General features: G+C 53.3%; 1 protein-coding gene across 1 annotated transcript in view; it reads left to right on the forward strand.

Annotated features, from left to right (window-relative positions):
* Positions 1-21798, forward strand: part of palm1a (paralemmin 1a) — a 360072-nt gene that overhangs the window by 22673 nt on the left and 315601 nt on the right. The gene's annotated exons all lie outside the window — the stretch shown is intronic.

Below are 21798 nucleotides of genomic sequence, written 5' to 3' on the forward strand. Positions count from 1 at the left end.
GCCGCCACCATGAAACACGCCATGGAGGGTGCAGAAAATCCTGCCCATTGGCTGCGAACACCAGGAGAACTCCCCTGAATCTTGAGAGTGCAGACAGTCTCAGTCAGAAAAATGGCAGCATGGATCACTGCCAAAACCCCAGCTGCTTCACTCATATTCCTTCAGGGAAGGAAATCTGCTGTCCTTACCCGGTCTGGCCTACATGTGACTCCAGATCCACAGCAAGGTGGATGACTCTGAAATGCACTCAAGGATTAAGAGGGATGGGCAATAAATGCCAGCCACCCCCACATCCCATGAATGAATAGAATCTGGCCCCTAAGATTTCTAAGCCATTTCATTTGATCACCAAAGTGTAAAAGATCTAAACAGCAAGCACACGTTGGAATGGGATTCCGAACACAAGTTTACCCGACTGTTATAATTGCTCAGATCCTATTTGCTGGGGACAATTGGTTACCCCATGACTCTTGAGGAATATGAGCTCCCGCCATGAGGGGGGCAGGGCAGTCATGAATCTTTCAGCCGTATAAATAGAGCTTGCCAGTGTGGTACCAACTAGAGAGAGGTAGCCAGTAGTGAAACCACTGTTGCTGTGTCAAGAAAAAGTACTTTCTGTTTGACTCTACAAACTCGTGCTGGACTCTTTGTGGCCCTCACAAAACTGACTCTTGAGCTACGGAGGGTCAGCAGTGTCACCCTTTTTGCATCTCCTGACAGTGTTGAGGTAAAAAGGGCCCTCTGACCGTTTGTTTTGTTGCAGTTTGCAGGTTGGGATCTTTTCCTGTTGAACGTCTGTTTTCACTTGTTTTTTTATTCATAGAGTCTATCGTTTGTGGTTAACTCACAGCCTGAGTTTCCCAGTGAAAGGTTCATGACATGTAAATGACCCAAAACAATGGTGAGCTCTCCCCCAGCATTCCTAGCTATTCCCATTTCCAACCCAGGTTGGAGAATCGCCGGGGGGCGGCGTGAATACCGCCCCTGCCGGCTGCCGGATTCTCCGGTGCCGGTGTTTCGGCGGGGGCGGGAATCACGTCGCGCCGGTTGGGGGCCGTTGGCAGCAACCCCTCCGGCGATTCTCTGGCTCTCGATGGGCCGAGTGGCCGACTGTTTTCGGCGGGTCCTGCCGTCGTAAATCGCAACAGGTCCTTACCGACGGGACCTGGCTCCACGGGCGGCCTGCAGAGTCCTGAGGGGGGGGGGGGCGCGACCTGGCCCCAGGGGGGTGCCCCCACGATGGCCTGGTCCACGATTGGGCCCTACCTATCCGCGGGCAGGCCTGTACCGTGGGGGCACTCTTTCCCTCCGCACCGGCTGCTGTCAACCTCCGCGATGGCTGGTGCGGAGAAGAACCCCATGCGCATGCGCTGGGATGACGGCAGCACAGGCTGGCGCTCCTACGCATGCGCCAACTTGCGCCATCTAGCGGAGGCCATTCGGTGCCGGTTGGCGTGGTGCCCAGCCCTTCCACGCCGGCTGGCGTGGCGCCAAACACTCCGGCGCCAGCCTAGCCCCTGAAGGTGCGGAGGACCTACTGGCTACCTCTCTTGGGGGTGACCTGACGCCGGAGTGGTTCACGCCACTCCTCGACGCTGGAGAGGCCCGCCCCGTCGGCCCGCGGAGAATCCTGCTCCCGGGGTCCGCACTGGGGTTTGGCCGCACAGTTGAGAGGGAAAACTAACCAATGAAAGCAATGAATTACAGCTAAAAATAACTTCAATTCCCAGAAACGTCCCTCCACTTTGAGAGTGCAGAATATGTGCAAATGTAGGTGAAACTATTCAGCAACTGCAAGGTACAGGACGTAAGTTTCTATCCTATTTCACACTCCGGGATAAGAATTCATCAATTTACTGTGGGGTGCTACATTGGCAAGGCACTCCACATGAGTATGCAGCAGGGAAAATCTGCACAAACCCGTTAATGGCGTGAACCAGGCTTATCAGAGGAATTTGAATACCTCTAGACTCGTTATTGTCAAATATCTGGGGTTGGCATTAGACATAGGAACAGAATTAGGCCACTCGGTCCGTCGGGTTTGCTCCGCTATGGCTGATATTTCAATCATGGCTGATATTTTCTCATCCCCATAACCCCTGATCCCCGTATTAATTAAGAACCTATCTATCTCTGTCTTAAAGACACTCAGTGATTTGGCCTCCACAGCCTTCTGCGGCAAAGAGTTCCACAGATTCACCACCATCTGGCTGAAGAAATTCCTCCTCATCTCTGGTTTAAAGGATCGTCCGTTTAGTCTGAGATGGTGTCCTCTGGTTCTAGTTTCTCCTACAAGTGGAAACATCCTCTCCACGTCCACTCTATCCAGGCCTCGTAGAATCTGTAAGTTTCAATAAGATCCCCCTCATCCTTCTAAATTCCAACGAGTACAGACCCTGAATCCTCAACTGTTCCTCGTACAAGTTCTTCATTCCAGGGATCATTCCTGTGAACCTCCTCTAGACCCTTTCCAAGGCCAGCACATCCTTCCTTAGATACGGGGCCCAAAACTGCTCACAATACTCCAAATGGGGTCTGACCAGAGCCTTATGTAGCCTCAGAAGGACCTCCCTGGTCTTGTATTCTAGCCCTCTTGACATGAATGCTAACATTGCAATTGCCTTCTTAACTGCCGACTGAACCTGTACATTAACCTTAAGAGAATCGTGGACAAGGACTTCCAAGTCCCTTTGTGCCTAAATTCCTCCTTCCAAAGTGCATAGCCTCACACTTTTCCACATTGTATTTCATTTGCCAGTTCTTTGCCCACTCTCCTCGCTTGTCCAAATCCTTCTGCAGCCCCCCTGCTTCCTCAATACTACCTGCCCCTCTACAGATCTTTGTATCATGTGCAAACTCAGCAACAGTGTCTTCAGTTCCTTCTTCCAGATCATTAATGTATATTGTGAAAAGTTGTGGTCCCCGGGAAGGAAACAGTCATTCACCCGTGATTTTTCCTGGGGCAGCAAATTAGTGGTCAGAGAGTGGGTACACCGATAAATTAAGGGACGGTTCCATTCGATTGGAAGATAGATTTTTTTACTCAGAAAGGGAGGTAGACAGAAAATGGGAAACTACCTATCAGTTAGCCTCACATCTGTCAAAGGTAAAATGTTAGAAGCCATTATTGAAGAAATGATACCAGGGCACTTGGATTAATTCAAGGCAATCGGGCCGATTCAACATGCCTTTATGAAAGGAAAATCATGTATAACATTCTTTGAAGAAGTCACATGTGCTGTGGACAAAGTGGAACAAGTGGATGTATTGTACTTTCCAGAAGATATTTGATAAGGTGCCACATCAAAGATTATTGTGGAAAATAGAAGCTCACGGCATAGGGAGTAACATATTGGTATGGATAAAAACAATTGGCTGGCTCAGGGGAAACAAAGTTTGCATCAATGGGCCTTTTTCAGGTTGGCAGGACGTGACGAGTGATGTGTCGAAGGGATCAATGCTGTGACCTCAACTTTTTACAATTTATGTAAATGCTTTTGATGAAGTGACACGAAGTACTGTTGCTAAATTTGCTGATGACACAAAGATAGACAGGAAAGTAAATTGTGAAGACAGGAAAGTAAATTGTGAAGAGGACATAAGGAGGCTATAAAGGGACATCAATAGGTTAAGTGAGTGGGCAAAAATCTGGCAAATGGAGCATAATGTGGGCAGATGTGAAATTGTCCATTTTGGCAGGAAGAAAAAAAGGAAGCTTATTATCTAAATGGCGAGAGACTGCAGAACTCTGAGATGCAGTGGGATCTGGGTGGTCTAGTGCATGGACCACAAAAGGCTAGTATACAGGTTAGCACAATTAATTTGGAAAGCTAATAGAATGTTACTATTTATTGTGAGGGGATTTGATTGCAAACGTAGGGAGATTATGCTTCAGTTGGACAAGGAATTAGTGAGACCACATCTAGAGTATTTTGTACAGTATTGGTCTCCTTGGGCGGGATTTTCTGACCCCGGGCCGGGTCGGAGTATCGCCGGGGGGGGGGGTCGTGATTCATGCGACGCCGCTCCAACATCGGTCTGCCGATTCTCCGGTCTCCGGAGAATCGGCGCCATTGGTGCCGGCGTGGTCGCGCAGCACCGATCGGGGGTAGCTCTACGCGGACCCCCGGCAATTCTCCGCGTGCGATGGGCCGAGATAGACCAAGTCCTGCCGCCGCCGTTCACGTGTGGTCCTACCCAGCGGGACCTCGGCGTTCATCCTGCAGGGGGGCCTGGTGGCCTGCGATCGAGGCAGACCGATCGGCGGGCTGGCTTCTCCTGGTGGGGGCCTATTTTACTCCGCACCGGGCCGCTGTAGTTCTCCGCCATGTTGTGTTGGGGCCGGCGCGGAGAAGGCAACTAGCATGCATGCTCGGGTTCGCGCCGGTCGTAACGCGCATACGTGATTTCGCACCGGCCACAGCGCGCATGCGCAGATCTGCGGTGCCCATTTGGCACCGGTATCGGCAATTGGAGCTGCGTGAGTCGCTCCACTGCCGTGCTGGCACCCTGTGGGGCGCAGGATCACTGATCCTGGGAGCCTGTTGACGCCGTCGTAAAACGCGACAACGTTTACTTGTCTGGAGACTTGGGCGGAGAGATGGCAGATGGAGTTTAATCCGGACAAATGTGAGGTAATGCATTTTGGAAGGTCTAATGCAGGTAGGGAATATACAGTGAATGGTAGAACCCTCAAGAGTATTGAAAGTCAAAGAGATCTAGGAGTACAGGTCCACAGGTCATTGAAAGGGGCAACACAGGTGGAGAAGGTAGTCAAGAAGGCATACGGCATGCTTGCCTTCATTGGCCGGGGCATTGAGTATAAGAATTGGCAAGTCATGTTGCAGCTGTATAGAACCTTAGTTAGGCCACACTTGGAGTATAGTGTTCAATTCTGGTCGCCACACTACCAGAAGGATGTGGAGGCTTTAGAGAGGGTGCAGAAGAGATTTACCAGAATGTTGCCTGGTATGGAGGGCATAAGCTATGAGGAGCGGTTGAATAAACTCGGTTTGTTCTCACTGGAACGAAGGAGGTTGAGGGGCGACCTGATAGAGGTATACAAAATTATGAGGGGCATAGACAGAGTGGAAAGTCAGAGGCTTTTCCCCAGGGTAGAGGGGTCAATTACTAGGGGGCATAGGTTTAAGGTGAGAGGGGCAAGGTTTAGAGTAGATGTACGAGGCAAGTTTTTTACGCAGAGGGTAGTGGATACCTGGAACTCGCTACCGGAGGAGGTAGTGGAAGCAGGGACGATAGGGACATTTAAGGGGCATCTTGACAAATATATGAATAGGATGGGAATAGAAGGATACGGACCCAGGAAGTGTAGAAGATTGTAGTTTAGTCGGGCAGTATCGTCGGCACGGGCTTGGAGGGCCGAAGGGCCTGTTCCTGTGCTGTACATTTCTTTGTTCTTTTGTCAACACTTAGCCTCAGGATTTATTTAAGGAAGGATGTAAATGCGTAATAAACAGTTCAGAGAAGGTTTACTGGACAAATACCTGGAATGTGCTCGTTGTCTCATGAGATGTTAGGTTTGTATCCGCTGGAATTTAGAAGATTTGATTTGAGTGAAGTCTTTACGATCTTGAGGGGTATTAACAGTGTGGATGTGGAGAGGATGCTTCCACTCGTGGGAGAATTTAGAACTGGGGTCACTTTAAAAATAAATGGACATTCATTCCTCAAAAGGCAGTGGAAGCAGAATCTTTGAATATTTTTAAAGCTGCGCAAGATAGATTCTTGATTAACAAGGGGGTGAAAGATTATTGGGGGTCGGTAGGAATGTGGGGTTGAGGATACAATCAGATAAGCCTTGCCCTTATTGAATGGTGGGCCTACAATTGTCTGTCACAGGTACCAACCCGACTTGGGCAGTCACCTAACACAAGTATTATTCACAAGTACATGCACGAGGGGTCATCACCATATTTAGATTACATTTATCAAATAATATACAAGTATCCGGAGCAAGAATCCTCACTGCCCTCAGCAGCAATTACAAACAAAGATTTGTTTCTTTATTCAAAATAGTGCCAATGATAAAGGAAGTACTCGCCCTGACTCCACAGAATTGCACTTGCTATCCCACAACCACCACCCTTCCCACCCCGCCCCCCAGCAAGCCTCCAGTACTTACTGCACCACCTGGCTCCTCGGCAAGTGGGCAAGAAGCCTGTGCATGGGTGACAGAAACCTACATAATGAGAGTCAGGCGCAAGGAGGCCCAGGCCTCCTTGTTGACATTCAATGCATGGCGCCAATGTCAGGCCCAAAAACAGGCCCGAGGAAAATGTGCACTCCAGTGCTCCCAGAAGGAAAAAACAGTAAAAAGGGGGAAATAAGAATAGTGGTCTGAATGGGTATTGTATACGTTAAAATTGGTCACTGGTAAAAACTTGGAAATAAGGGGTGGAGTTCTCCCAAAAACTTTCAACTGTGGTCTCCGTCGGGGAAAAAGTTGCAATTCCCATCACGTGGTTGGCCACGATCCAGATCACAATCCAATAGAAATATTTTGGAGAGGGTGACGAGTTTTGCAATGGCACTGAGTGGGGCGGGGCCTAAACACACCGGGAAATCTGGCTTCGCAGAGATCGGGGTGCCACTTTTAAAGGCACCCAATCTCAAAGTGTCAGAAAAGCTCCCCCCACCATCCTTGTTGGCAACAACCCCCCCCCCCCCCCCCCCCCCACCCCGGATCACTGGCATCGGGGCGTCAGGGCCCCACCATTGGGTCTCCCTTCAGCCCCCCTCCCCTCTCCGATCACCAGTACCAGCAGCCTTCTCCAGCAATCCCCCTCCCCCGCAGGATAGCGACACCCTGCTATGGGTTCGCCAAATGCTTGCCCCCTTCATGTACACCTTTCAAGCCCGCCCTTCGTTCCCCCACTTCATTCCCCGACCTTCATGCCCTCCTTCTTGCCCCCCCTTCAGACTGCAACCCCTTTCTGAGCCCTCCTTTGGCAGTGCCAATTTGGCAGTGCCCATGGTCTTCTCATCATGTTTCAACTTCAGTGGTGGGGACTGGTAGTAATTCCTGCTGGCCTCACTTTGCGTCGGAAGTGGGGAGAGTAGCGGTAGCCGGGAGGATCTGGCTTGCAACTGACCCAGCAGGTGGGATTTCCCAATCTTGTCTGTTGTCGCCCCGCTGCAAGTGAGAACGGAGAATTTGTCATTCCAGCCAAAACTCCATTCATTGGGACCAGAGAATCCCAGCCATGAGTAAGGTGGAGGGTTTTTGGCCGCCATATTTAAATGCTGATTTAACTATGCTAATCTGGCTCGCACCCTTGCTGGGCATGAACCAAATCATGAGCTGGATTCTCCGGTCCCCCAGCACCGTGTTTCTTGGGATCGCGCCATTCGCTGGTAGTGGGGTTCTCTCTTCACATCACTTATCAATAGGATTTCCCATTGAGGCCCTGCCGCCGGGAAACCCATGGGCGGGGGTGCGTTGCTGGCAGGAAAGGTGAATCGCAATGGCTGGAAAATTCAGGCCTACATCTGCTGCAGTGGATCGGGAGCATTATGCACTGATGGCGCCCGGCACATTCCGAGGCTTTCCCATTATTCTCCCGACATAGTGGGATGTGTGTCCCCACAAGGGGACCGGAGAATCCCCCCGAGAATACTGGTCCGAACTGTTTTTTCCTACTGTTTTTTCCATAAGACAATCCTATGAAACGTTCATTTAATGAAAGAGGCACAATATTCCCTGAGATCTTGAGAGACCCATCTCACAGATACAACTGAGGGAACCTATAGATTGAATTAAATTTTACATTGCAAATTTAATTAAAATAATTGCGCCAGAGAAATGTCCCAGGGAACAGGCAGCCTTAATTCTAGTTTGTGGGTTAAATGAACAGGTTGGAGAGGAAATCCTTTAAATCCTTCAGTGTACGTGTCTCAAGGGAGTTCTTAAGAGGGTTCCGGTCAAATAAATTACATAATAGAATCCTGAACATCGCTTGGAACTAGGTGACTTTTACTCGCTTGGAGCAGAAAAGAAGCAGACATTTAGGATCATTAGTCCACACCTAATCTCTTGAAGATATACAAGGTTTTCCTTCCCCAGAGGGGCTGAGTCATCCTCATGTCTGGCACCAGTAACTATTGTACAAATGTTAGCCTAAACAATGAGGGCCTCAAATTATGTTGGGAGGTTCAACGAGTCTTTATTGTAACTCCAGTTGGAAAGCAGCAGAATCTCCAGAGTATTGTTGGAATAGAATTATATAACTGTACTAGTAATGCAGAGAACTGGGGCGGGATTCTCCCCTCCCCGGTGGGGCGGAACATACCGGCGCCGAGGAGTGGCGTGAACCACTCCGGTGTCTGGAATCCTCCGCACCTTCAGGGGCTAGGCCAGTGCCGGCGGGGTTGGCGCCGTGCCAGCCGGTGCCGAAGGGCTTGGCGTCGCGCCAACCGCCGCCGAAGGGCCTCCGCCGGCCGGCGCGAGTTGGCACATGCGCAGGGGTGTCCTCCACGCCGGCCATGGCGGAGGTTGACAGCAGCCGGCGCGGAGGGAAAGAGTGCCCCCACGGCACAGGCCCGCCCACGGATCGATGGGCCCCGATCACGGTACAAGCCACGTGGGGGCAACCCCCGGGACCAGATCCCCCCGAGGACTCTGCAGGTCGCCCGTAGAGCCAGGTCCCGCCGGTATGGACCTGGTTTGATTTAAGCCGGCGGGACCGGCCGAAAATGGGCGGCCGCTCGGCCCATCGTGGGTCGGAGAATCGCCGGGGGGGGGGGGGCCACTGCCAGCGGCCGCCGACCGGCGCGGTGCCAATTCTGCCCCCGCCAAAACCCTGGCACCGGAGAATTTGGCAGCCGGCGTCGGGGCAGTGGGGCGGGATTCTCGCCGCCCGCCCCGGCGATTCTCTGACCTGGCGGGGGGTCGGAGAATCCCACCCCTGGAGTTCAAACCTACCATGGTAAGCTGAGGATTTGAATTCAGATGCAAAAAGATCTGGGGCAGGATTCTCCGGTCCTCCAGTTGTGTGTTTCCAGCGCATCATTCGCTGGTGGCGGGATTCTCTCTTCCCGCCGTTTGCCAATGGGATTTCCCAATGAAGCCTCCCACACCGCCGGGCGGGGGTGCACTGCCAGCGGGAAAAGAGAATCCCAATGGCGAGAGGATTCCGACCCTGAACTAAAGAAGCTCTTATTAGTAGAACAAAGAAAAGTACAGCACAGGAACAGGCCGTCCGGCCCACAAAACCTGCGCAGACCATGCGCAGACCGTCTAACCTAAAACCTTCTACACTTCCAGGGCCTGTGTCCCTCTGTTAACATCCTACACGTGTATTTGCCAAGACACTCCTTAAACGTCATTATTGCACTCCTCCTTAAACAGCGAGTTCCTTGGCCGGGGTTCCCCCCTACCCAGCGGGGCGAGGGGTGCCGGCGGGATGGATTGGTGGGAACCACTCCGGCGTCGGGCCGCTCCAAAGGTGCGATTTCTCCTCACCTTTAGGGGCCAAGCCCTCACCTTGAGGGGCTAGGCCTGTGCCGGAGTGGTTGGCGCGCCGCCGGCCGGCAGGAAAGGCCTTTGGCGCCATGCCAGCCGGGGTTGAAAGGACTTTGCCGGCCGGCGGAAGTCTGTGCATGCGCGGGAGCATCAGCGTCTGCTGACGTCATCCCCGCGCATGCGCGGGGGGGGGGGGGCCTCTTCCGCGTCGGCCATGGTGAAGGCTGTGGCTGAGGTGGAGGGAAAAGAGTGCTCCCACGGCACAGGCCCGCCCGCGGATTAGTGGGCCCCGATCGCGGGCCAGGCCATCGTGGGGGCGCCCCCCGGGGCCAGAATGCCCCGCGCCCCTCCCCCCCCCCCCCCCAGGACCCCGGAGCCCGCCCGCACTGGCTTGTCCCGCCGGTGAGAGAGGTGGTTTGATTCTCGCCGGCGGGACTGGCATTCCAGCAGCGGGACTTTGGCCCATCGCGGGCCGGAGAATCGCCGGGGGGGCTCACCGACCGGCGCGGCGCGATTCCCGCCCCCACCGAATATCCGGTGCCGGAGAATTCACCTGCTGGCCGGGGGGACTTCAGCGGGGGCTGTGTGGACTGGTTGGGGGTGATCCGGAGGTGGAAAGGGGGGTGTTACAGGGGAGCACTATCTGGCAGGCCGGGTCCGTGCACGGCCGGCACCATGTTGTGCGGCGCGACTGCTGCAGGTCGCTGCGTGCGCATGCGTGAACACGGACCCGGCAATTCTCCAGCCGTATTTGCAGGGAACGCCGGGGGTTTTACATGGCATGGCTGCTAGACCCCCACCGGGCGTTGATGCCAACGTGGGCTCGATGTGTGTTTGCAGTCATGCCAGCGAGCAAGCACAGTGCATTCGTAATTGCTAAAACAGGGCCTTGCGAAGATCGACTTTACGTGCTGGATCACACAGCTTGTTGTCACATTGGACAACTGTGCCACCTCGGGGTAGTTGGAAAAGTAATCAATGACCACCAGGTAGTCTCTCCCTCGAAAGTGGAACAGGTCAATCCCGACCTTGTACCGTGGGCTGGATACAAGTTTTTCGACCTGCATGGGCTCCTTGTTTTGCCTGCGGCGGAATTTCTGGCTGTTCCAACATGCCAGCTATGTCCTGGGTGACATCAGGCCAGTATTGTCTCCCGGGCCCTGCGCTTGCATTTCTCAAAGACTAAATGTTCTTCATGGAGCTTCTTGAGCATGAGTGGCTGTAGCGAATGGGGAATGACAAGTCTGTGCTGTCTTAGAAGCAGGCCATTCACCTCACTGAGTTCAGCACGAATGTTGTAGTAGGTGGGGCAAGAGCCTTTTGTCCAAACGTCCTTCAAGCACCCAATCACATTTTGAAGCACCGGATCCTTGGCCGTTTCTGCTTTGATGAGCTTTGATTTCTCATCCGATACCGGTAGTGATGTGGTCACCCTGTTGACATGCATTTGAACCTCGTCCCCCACTGGACAGATTTCACATACGGGCGCAGCTCTTGAGAATGTGCCAGCGACAGCCAGAAACTTGTCCGTGTATAGATCAATTTAAAATCATATCGCTGAAGCTTCATCATGAGCCGTTGCATCCATGGGGACATCTTGTGGACTATTGAGGTTGTGGTCCATCTCAACCAAGAATGTGGGGAGCCAATACACATAATCATGGAACTTGTCCAGCCCCGTGACAAGTCCTAGGCATTCTTTCTTGATTTGTGCGTACCTGCGCTCTGTGTCCGTCACGGCCCTCGAGGCAAATGCTTCCGGAAGCCAGTCTCCATTCGCACTCTGTTGCAACAGCACCGCTCCAATCCTATCTTGGGAGATGTCCGTGGAGATTTTAGTCTCCCTAGCCGGGTCGAAGAAGGCCAGCTGTTAAGGAGACACAGAGCGCTCTCCATTCCTGCTCATGTTTTGGCGACCACTGGAAGATCACATCCTTTTTAATGGATTCCCTGAACTGGGACGTTTTTGAGGTGAGGTTTGGAATGAATTTTCCAACGAGGTTGACCATGCTCAGAATTCGCAAGACACCCTTTTTATCCGTGGGCCTGGTATGCTGATGATGGCCTTGATCATTGTCCAGCTGCACCCCCTTTGATGATATTCTGCCGCCCAAAAAGGTGATGGCATCCACACCAACCTAGCATTTCGCCCAATTGAGTTTGAAGCCATTTTTCTTGACCTTTTGGAGCACTTGCAAGATCTACACATTCCTCCCGCGTCGAAATCTAGGTAATGATGCAATCCACATATACGTGCACACCCGGCAGCCCTTCCACTATATGTTCCATGGCCCGATGAAATATTTCCGAAGCAGAGATGATCCCGAAGGGCATCCGCTGAAAACAGTATCGGCAAAAGGGTGTATTGACAGTGCACAGTCTTGTACTTGCCTCATCCAGCTTGAGCTGCCGGAAGCCCTGCAATGCATCCAGCTTGCAGAAGCACATCGCCCCAGCCATCTCACATGCAATTTCCTCACTTTTTGGGATGGGTTAGTGCTCCCATTTGATGCTCTCCTTGAGGTAATTGGGGTACATGCAGATTCTCAGGTCCCCATTCCTTTTTTTACACATACCATTGAGTTCACCCAGTCCGTGGGCTCTTCAATGCGCCTGATGAAACTTCCTTCAGGTTTATACTGTAGGTGAACGGTAGGGAGCCAAACCCCTGAAATACCTACGGATGTAAATACCTTAGAAATGGCCTCTGAGGCATGTTTGATTTGATTTATTATTGTCACATGTATTAGTACACAGTGAAAAGTGCTATACAGACAACGCATACCGTGCACAGGGAAGAAAGGAGAGACTACAGAATGTAATGTTACAGTCATAACTGGGATGTAGAGAAAAGATCAACTTAATACGAGGTAGGTCCATTCCAAAGTCTGATGGCAGCAGGGAAGAAGCTGTTCCTGAGATGTTGGGAAGATTCCATGCAATCTGCAGTGTCTACCCTTTTGACTAGCTCAAGCTGTTCAATGGCCTGCACGCCAATGAATGATTCACGCTCCGCCTTTATTACGGAGACACCTCCAAGAGCGGAATCAGGTTGGCCCTTGCTCCCGTATCAAGTTTACACCTGATGACCGTTCCATTTAGCATTACTGGGATCATCCACCTGTCCTCGATGGTCCCCACCTGTGCCTCACTGTGACTGCAGACGGTGTGCGTCACTTCTTGGCCGAGGCCAGCCAAAACGCTCGAGTCATGTCTTGTAACCATGTTCACAGCAGGCCGGTGATCAACTCGTTTGCCCTGCTTTGGGTTCCTCTGTACTGCCCGAACAACTGTGCAGCAGTGAGCAAAGTGTCCCTGCCTGCCACACCAATCAGTTCTTGTTAAACGCCGGACATCTTTTCAGCGAGTGTCCATTGCCACAGCTCAGGCACAAAATGGCCAATGGGATCTGCTGTCCAAAATGGCCATTCCCATGGAGACCACGTGCTGTCTGATGCTTTTTATTGATTTGTTCAAAATGGCCACCCCCATCATGAGCACGTTTCTTTCACCAGTGCGGAGCAGTGTTCTCAAAATGGCCGTCTGCCTTGAGACTACATTGTGTGTCCGGCTGCATACCATAGCGCTCAAAATGGTCACCAACATCAAGAATCATATTTTTCTACACACGTCTCTGCATTTGTAGTGGTACAACTCTTTCTTAGATCAGCATGAGTTTGCGGAAGGCCCCGATCCACTGCGCAGAGAGCTCAATTGCCTGACATATCCTGATAGCGGCATCCAGCGTGAGGTTGTCTTCTTTTAACAGCTGTTCTCGCAGCACGCAATCTGAAGATCCCATATGCAATCTGGTCTCATTCCTCCCGGAGGGAGGGGGAGAGGGCCTGTGGGGGTGGGATGCGGTGTCCGTGCCCCGGGCCGGAGTTGCAGGCGGAGGGAGGGGGTGAGGGCCTGTGGGGGTGGGATGTGGTGTCCGTGCCCCGGGCCGGAGTTGCAGGCGGAGGGATGGGGTGAGGGCCTGTGGGGGTGGGATGCGGTGTCCGTGTCCCGGGCCGGAGTTGCAGGCGGAGGGAGGGGGTGATGGCCTGTGGGGGTGGGATGCGGTGTCCGTGCCCCGGGCCGGAGTTGCAGGCGGAGGGAGGGGGAGAGGGCCTGTGGGGGTGGGATGCTGTGTCCGTGTCCCGGGCCGGAGTTGCAGGTGGAGGGAGGGGGTGATGGCCGTGCCCCGGACCGGAGTTGCAGGCGGAGGGAGGGGGTGATGGCCTGTGGGGGTGGGATGCGGTGTCCGTGCCCCGGGCCGGAGTTGCAGGCGGAGGGAGGGGGAGAGGGCCTGTGGGGGTGGGATGCGGTGTCCGTGCCCCGGACCGGAGTTGCAGGCGGAGGGAGGGGGAGAGGGCCTGTGGGGGTGGGATGCGGTGTCCGTGCCCCGGGCCGGAGTTGCAGGCGGAGGGAGGGGGTGATGGCCTGTGGGGGTGGGATGCGGTGTCCGTGCCCCAGGCCGGAGTTGCAGGTGGAGAGAGGGGGTGAGGGCCTGTGGGGGTGGGATGCGGTGTCCGTGCCCCGGGCGGGAGTTGCAGGCGGAGAGAGGGGGTGAGGGCCTGTGGGGGTGGGATGCGGTGTCCGTGCCCCGGGCGGGAGTTGCAGGCGGAGGGAGGGGGTGAGGGCCTGTGGGGGTGGGATGCGGTGTCCGTGCCCCGGGCCGGAGTTGCAGGCGGAGGGAGGGGGTGAGGGCCTGTGGGGGTGGGATGCGGTGTCCGTGCCCCGGACCGGAGTTGCAGGCGGAGGGAGGGGGTGAGGGCCTGTGGGGGTGGGATGCGGTGTCCGTGCCCCGGGCCGGAGTTGCAGGCGGAGGGAGGGGGTGATGGCCGTGCCCCGGGCGGGAGTTGCAGGCGGAGGGAGGGGGTGAGGGCCTGTGGGGGTGGGATGTGGTGTCCGTGCCCCGGACCGGAGTTGCAGGCGGAGGGAGGAAGTGAGGGCCTGTGGGGGTGGGATGCGGTGTCCGTGCCCCAGGCCGGAGTTGCCGGCGGAGGGAGGGGGTGGGATGCGATGTCCGTGCCCCTGGCCAGTCCCACAACCCCTCTCCCCCTCCACTTCCCCCTCCTCCTCCTCCAGCACATCACCCCTCTGCTGCGCGATGTTGTGGAGGATGTAGCAGGCCACCACGATGCGGGCGAACCTCTTAGCCTCGTGCTGGAGGGCACCTCCAGAGCGGTCCAGGCACCTGAACCGCATGTTCAGGAGGCCGGAGCACCACTCGATCACACTCCTGCTCGCTGCATGGGTGTCGTTGTAGAGGGTCTCGCCATTGGTCTGTAGACTCCAGACAGGCGTCATTAGCCACGACCGCCGTGGATAACCCCTGTCTCCCAGGAACCAACCCACCCAGCCTGGGGGGGGGGCACCTCGAACATCTCAGGAATCTTCAAGTGTGCCAGGATGAAGGTGTCGTGCACACTGCCCGGGTATTCGGCACAGGCATGTGTGATGCAGAGCTGATTGTCACCTATCAGCTGCACTATCGTTGAGTGGAACCCCTTTGGTTTGTGCAGAGCGGCCTGTCATCCCGTTGATCACCCCCTGGACCTGGGGCATCCCCGTGATGGTGGCGAACCCGCTGCCCGGCCATTCTGGTGGGCTCGGTCTACATTGAAGTCGATGTATTGTGCCAACTGTGCATATAGGGCCTCCGTAATGGCGTGGGTGCACCTGTGCTCCGAAGTCTGTGAGATTCCGGACAGGTACCCACTCGGCGCCTGGATGGGCCCCTAGGCTTAAATGTTCAGAGCGACCGTCACCTCGGCGGTCACTGGGAGCGGGTATCCTCCCCCATACCCCCGCGGTGCCAGGTGTGCCATAATCTGGCAGATATATTGCACTGTCTCTCTGCTCAGCTGAAGCCTTGAACAGCATGCCCGGTCCAGCAAGTACTCAAATGACAGGCGGTGCCGGTACACTCGAGGCCTCGTGCAGCGCCTCCTCCTCTTCAGCTTGTTGGGCGGCCAGCTGTCTGACCTGGGTGCTGCCATCAGACCATCTGGTTGAATCCCAATATCCATTGTCTGCAGGGGGTGAAAGGCTGGATTGTTAGCATGGTGCGTAGCCCCGTGCCCAATTTGGTCCACGGGGCTACATGGTGGCCCAGTTGGCACTGCTGGCTCTGCCCCACATCTCCCCGCACCCCTGGCACCGTCGGTGGCTGGCACCATGGGGGCCTCTGCCCTAGCACCCATCCCTAATGCCAGTGGCACCACCGGCTGGCACTGCCCTCGCCAGGCATATGCACCACTGCCCCAGTACAGGCTACTGTGGGTTTTGCCCTGGAGTAATTGTGGGCTGCCGGGCTGGACACAGGCTGGGCTGGCTGGGGTGGGGGGAAGAGTGGGGCCCGGCCAGGACTGGGGGAGGGGGATGTGGGGTACAGGGGTGGGGCAACCATACGGCCGGGATCAGTCTGCAGAACCAGGGGCCACGGTGGATGGCAGCAGGATGGCCGCAGGAATGGCAGTCCGTGCCTGGGCAGAATCCCAGTCCCATAGTGGTCACCCTGGCTACTCGGCCTCTTCCCCCGTCACCCCTCCTCCCCCGGCCCTGGCAGGGCCCCACCCCAGCCAGCCCGGCCAGTGTCCGGCCCGGCAGCCCACAGTCACTCCTCTCTGTGTCCTACCTCCTCTCTCTCCCTCATCAGCCATCACGCTGGTTTCACGATTTTTAAAAGCGCAAGCGAACCATTGAAAATTTGGCCCATTGCAGAAGGAGAATCGCGGCGGCTCCAGAGAATACCGGGTCGGGCCCGCTCATGAAATGCAAACAGTGTTTACTGTACGTATGGTCCGGTACGCATTGATGTCGCAATCGAGGTGACGGAGAATCACGATTTAGTGTCAAACCGGCACCCATCGCGGTTCTGGCGTCAGAACCTATTCCCCGCCCAATCGCATTTCGCGATTTCGGCATCGGCAAACAGAAAATCCCGCCCAGCAGCTCTGGCAATGCAGCATTCCCTCAGTATTGCACGAAACAGGGAATGTCAGCTGAGCTAAGTTACTCAGTTCCTTGGAACATGACTTCTGACCCTGAGGTGAGAGTGCAAACACTGAAATACTATAGAGCGGTCCTTTCTGGACCACCGACTGCAAGTTCCCCTCCAAGCCACTCTCCCAGCCTGACTAGGAAATATATCGTCGTTCCTTCATTGTCGCTGGGTCAAAACCGTAGTTTTCCCTCCCTAACAGCTCTGTGGGTGTACCTACACCACATTGACTGCAGCGGTTCAAAAGGGCAGCTCACCACCACCTTCTCAAGGGTAAGTATTGATGGGCAATAATTGCTGTCCTTGTCAACAATGCCTGTATCCCATGAAATAATTGTAAAAACCTTCCGTTGCTATCCAATTTGATCAGTATGTGATTTCAGTCCAATACCAACGTGGTTGACTCTTAAATGCCGTCTGAAGTGGTCCAGCAACTTGGACCACCACCTTCTCAGGGTCACGAGGGATAGGAAATAAATTCCAGATTTGCCGGCAACACATCGTGAAAAGTGTATTTTTAAAAATGACCCTCACATCATCAGAGGCCCCACATGAAGCGAGATAGGAGCTGTGGCCAAATATTCCATTTCCTAATCCAAGCCAGCTACCAAAGTAATAAAACAGTAAGAGGTCTTACAACACCAGGTTAAAGTCCAACAGGTTTGTTTCAAACACTAGCTTTCGGAGCACTGCTCCTTCCTCAGGTTCCTTCCTCCTTCTTCCTTATTCACCTGAGGAAGGAGCAGTGCTCCGAAAGCTAGTGTTTGAAACAAACCTATTGGACTTTAACCTGGTGTTGTAAGACTTCTTACTGTGCCCACCCCAGTCCAACTCCGGCATCTCCACATCAAAGTAATAAAAGAATAATCAGGTAATACTGAGCGACATTAGCTACCTCAGACCCTGAGCTCGCCCCCTTGTCCCCTCACGCTGTGTCCAGCTGATCAACACAGACCAGGGATCAAAACACCTTTCGCCTCACTGTTGAATTCCAAGGCTCACTGGTTCTTCAAGCAGAGTGACATTAATCAAGATTACAACCACTTCTGGCATTTATCCAGAGGTCGACATCAGTATGACTGATAACCCCACTCAACAAAATTACTTTAATCAACTGACCCCCATCTCCTATGTGCATTTTGCTATCTGTCTTTGACAGATCTCATACACAAGGATAATAGTGTCACCTCCTGATATTGTAATATTTCATCTGTGAAAATAATAGACAGTAAAGGAATAAATGAAACTTGGATATTATTTCGGGTTGGAATGAGAGAATGGGTTATGGTTTAAACTGCCTGTAGAATGTTGTGTTCACCTTCAGTGAGGGCACTGAGTGAAATTACCATGCATCTTTCTACATTGGCTCAGTGAGCAATCACACAGTGCATTGTGGGACATGTTTCTGCAGATGCTGTAGTTACAAGGTGCAGCCCACATAACAATGGGCTTGACAAATCATTCCCTCCCCTTCCCCCAATTCCTCCCCTTTTCAGAGTGCTATATTGAGGGAATGTTCGAGGAAACACCAGAATATCACCTCAAGTAGCCACCTTTTCATGTGTAAGTGTTGCTGGCAGACTGCTCGACTACCAAGTCCCAAAGTTGTGCTCACTGGACGTTTATATATAATGTCATCTAGTAGGGGGTCATTAGATACTGGCGAGCAACAGGAAATCTAGCTGAATATTCTTCCACCTAGCCTGGGAGTACGGAACAGGTTTGCCCGGCCTGTACTAATTCCCCAGCAATGATCAGCAAACTTAGTTTTGAGATGAGATTAAACCAGGAGTTTCACAGCCAGTATGCTTCAATGATGCACCAACAGACTCAGAATAATCACAATCCCAACACAATCTCAACACTTCAGCAATTTTTACAATGCATCACAGTAAAGTACACACAGTTAGAATCCATCCTTATTGTTACAATTAATAGCATTGATTTAAATAGAAAGTGTACGTTGTAGTTGGTGGGGGGGGGTGGTGTTGATTGGGCAGTGAAACCTGACTTGGGCATTTGCAAATCCCACCAAACCTTTGGCTCCTATCCCACCCACTCTTGTGGCCATCGATGGGATTGACTGAATTATGTCATTCACCGAATTACCCCCCCCCCCCCCCCCCCGGGGCCAGGCACCCACCATACTAGCCCCACCCACCCCCGCCGGCACCCACCACACCAGCCCCCCCCACACTACCCCTATGTCCAACCTTGGGTGACTCGATCCTGTATCAGCTTGGTGCTGGGACGAGATCATAACAGAGCTGCCACTCACATCTGTGTCAAATGCTGGTTCCCTAATGGTAAGTGATTGCCCTACGTAGCCATCCAGTCTGTGGGAAACAGTTCCCAACTCTAGTGAGCTATTGAAGATACAGACAAATGATGTGCACTGATCCTTCCTCATTTGTTTGGTGACCATGGAAGTTATTGGGCGCGATTCTCCACTCCCACGCCGGTTGGGAGAATCGCCTGGGCCGCCAAAATATCCGGGGACGCCGGTCCGACGCCCTCCCGCGATTCTCCCAAGCGGCGGGAATGGCCCGGTTGAGTTTCATGGGCCGGAGAATCGCCGGAGATACCCAAAATGGCGATTCTCCGGCACCCCCGCTATTCTGAGACCCGGATGGGCCGAGTGGCCAGGCATAAATGGCGGGTTCCCCCCGGCGCCGTCCACACCTGGTCGCTACAGTCGTGGGCGGTGCGTGAACGCTGGGGGGGTGGCCTGTGGGGGGGCGAGGGGGGATCCTGCACCGGGCTTCACCTGGAATGTGGGGTGGCCCGCGATCGGTGCCCACCGATCGTCGCGCCGTCCTCTCTGAAGGAGGACCTCCTTCCTTCCGCAGCCCCGCAAGATCCGTCCCCCATCTTCTTGCGGGGCGGATTTAGAGAGGACGACAACCACGCATGCGCGGGTTGGCGCCGGCCAACCCGCGCATGCGTGGATGACGCCCGTTATGCGGCGCCAGCCGCGTCATCTATGCGGCACCGCTTTTAGGCGGGCGACAAGGCCTGGCGCGTGTAGATGACGCGGCCCCGATCCTGGCCCATTGTCAGGGCCTGAATCGGTCGGGACCGGGGCCGTTCCGCGCCGTCGTGAACCTCGACGGCGTTCACGATGGCGCGGCCACTTCGGCGTGGGAGTGGGGAATCCCGCCCATTATCTACACTAGCAGCCTGTTCTCTTGTTCGATTTCCTATTTCAGATTTCTCATCGATTTTAATATGAACAAGTTTAAGTTTAACAGCCAACTTAATGCTCTTAGTTGAGCATCATCTTCAAGAGTAGAGGCTGATGTAAAGTGTTCAATTAGCATCTCCGCCAAATCCTGAGAATCCCTTCTGATCAGTCCTGATGAATCTCTTAAGGGCACAATATAGTCTTTGATGGTTTTCTGATGCTTGGTGAGTGAGAAAGGTTTTCCTCCGTGTTACCACTATGGTGCACGATCCTATTTTTCCTGTTAACCTTCTAACAGATCGAACAGCGACCTTAGTTTCCTTCAATTGTGTGCAGTACTTGCCTGTGTTTTCCTGAGAGTTATCTATGGTTAATCTGCAAAAATGTTTTTGTCCGCGTTTTATTTGTTCTTGTTTATGACCAGACAGCTCATGCTGCACTCTTCTTAATTTAGCCATGTGCATTTAGTTTGATGCATTTCGATTGCTTCTGAAAACATGGTGTTAAGATTCAGCTTTGACATCAGTCACAACCCAGACTAGTGGAGTGGGCCACTTCCCGTGTTTCAAATCTGCTGCATTTTATTGAAGTTAGCCCATTTCTAATCAGGAGTTAATTACAGATTCTCAATGCCTTTGCTCTGCCAGCTCATTAAAGCTGTAATATTATGGTCACGATTTCCAGAATGTAATTTAGAAGATCACAAGGTAATTAGAGACACATTAAATTGGAATGATTATCTTGGTGACGTGCAAATTCGTGAGAAGTTTCACCTTTTGAGAAACTCAGGATCCAAAACACTGATGAGCGGCTCGATAGCACAGTGGTTAGCACAGTTACTTCACAGCTCCAGAGTCCCAGGTTCAATTCCCGGCTTGGGTCACTCTGTGCGGAGTCTGCACGTTCTCCCCGTGTGTGCGTGGGTTTCCTCCGGGTGCTCTGCTCTCCTCCCACAGTCCAAAGATGTGCAGGTTAGGTGGATTGGCTATGCTAAATTGCCCTTAGGTTAGGTGGTGTTACTGGGTTACGGGGGATACGGGGATAAATTGCCTTAGGTTAGGTGGGGTTATGGGGTTATGAGGTGTGGCCTAGGGTAAGGTGCTCTTTCCGTGAGCCGGTGCAGACTTGATGGGCCAAATGGCCTCCTTCTGCACTGTAGATTCTATGAGGAAGGCCATTCATCAAGCTAAGGAGAATCTAGTTTCTCCCCCTCCACATGCCACCCATTGCAACATTCAAGGGCAGACCTTTCCCCATAGGCTTGGGGGCACCGACATCAGGATCAAATGGGGGTCAGAAGCCCGCAATTTGGGAGAAACAGTGACCACTCGGAAGGGAAAATCTGTAAAACGGGGATATATGAATACTGGTACAAACTGCTGTTTTCCTTCTGGGCAGGCAGTGATTTTTCCCGAATTGACCAATTGGTGGCCACGCGCTGGGCTTGCACTCCGGTTAAAGATGGTGAGCTAGCTCTTGAAGCTGAAGGGCCAAGAGGAGATCCTTCAAAGTTGAAGAAGTAGCAAGCTTGTGTTGGGGTAGAGCCTGGTGTGAGATTCTGGGCTCGGCTGCCTGCCCCAATCATGCCTAAAATCCAGCCCAATGTTCATTAAATGTCAGATCATTCAGCTCAACTGATCCATGCTGACGTTTGTGTTCCACTTCATCCCATCAACATACCCTTCTGTTCCTTTCTCCCTCATGTGTTCATCTAACTCCCCCTTAAATGCATTCAGAACATTATCTTCAACTACACCCTGGGATAGTGAGTTCCACTCACTGAGTAAAAAAAGTTCCTTGTGAATTCCCTCTTGGAATCATTAATGACTGCTTAATATTGATGATCTCTCACTTTGAACACACCCACAAGCGATAGCATCCTTTCTGTGTGTACCCTACCAAACTCCTTTATCTCAAAGATCTGTATTAAAGTCATCTCTCAAGTGACGTCTTGTCCATGCCAGCCCGAGGATATCCGGGTACCCTTTCTAATCCCACCTTCCTGCACCCGGTCCATAGCTCTGTAGTTTACAGCACTTAAAGTGTAGATGCAGGTACATTTTGAGAGTGTTTAGTGTCTCTGCCTCCACCACCAACTTGGGCAGTGAATTCCAGACTCACATTACCCGCTGTGTAAAAAGG

The sequence above is a fragment of the Scyliorhinus torazame genome, chromosome 18 (assembly GCF_047496885.1).
Source record: "Scyliorhinus torazame isolate Kashiwa2021f chromosome 18, sScyTor2.1, whole genome shotgun sequence".
Lineage (NCBI taxonomy): Eukaryota > Metazoa > Chordata > Chondrichthyes > Carcharhiniformes > Scyliorhinidae > Scyliorhinus > Scyliorhinus torazame.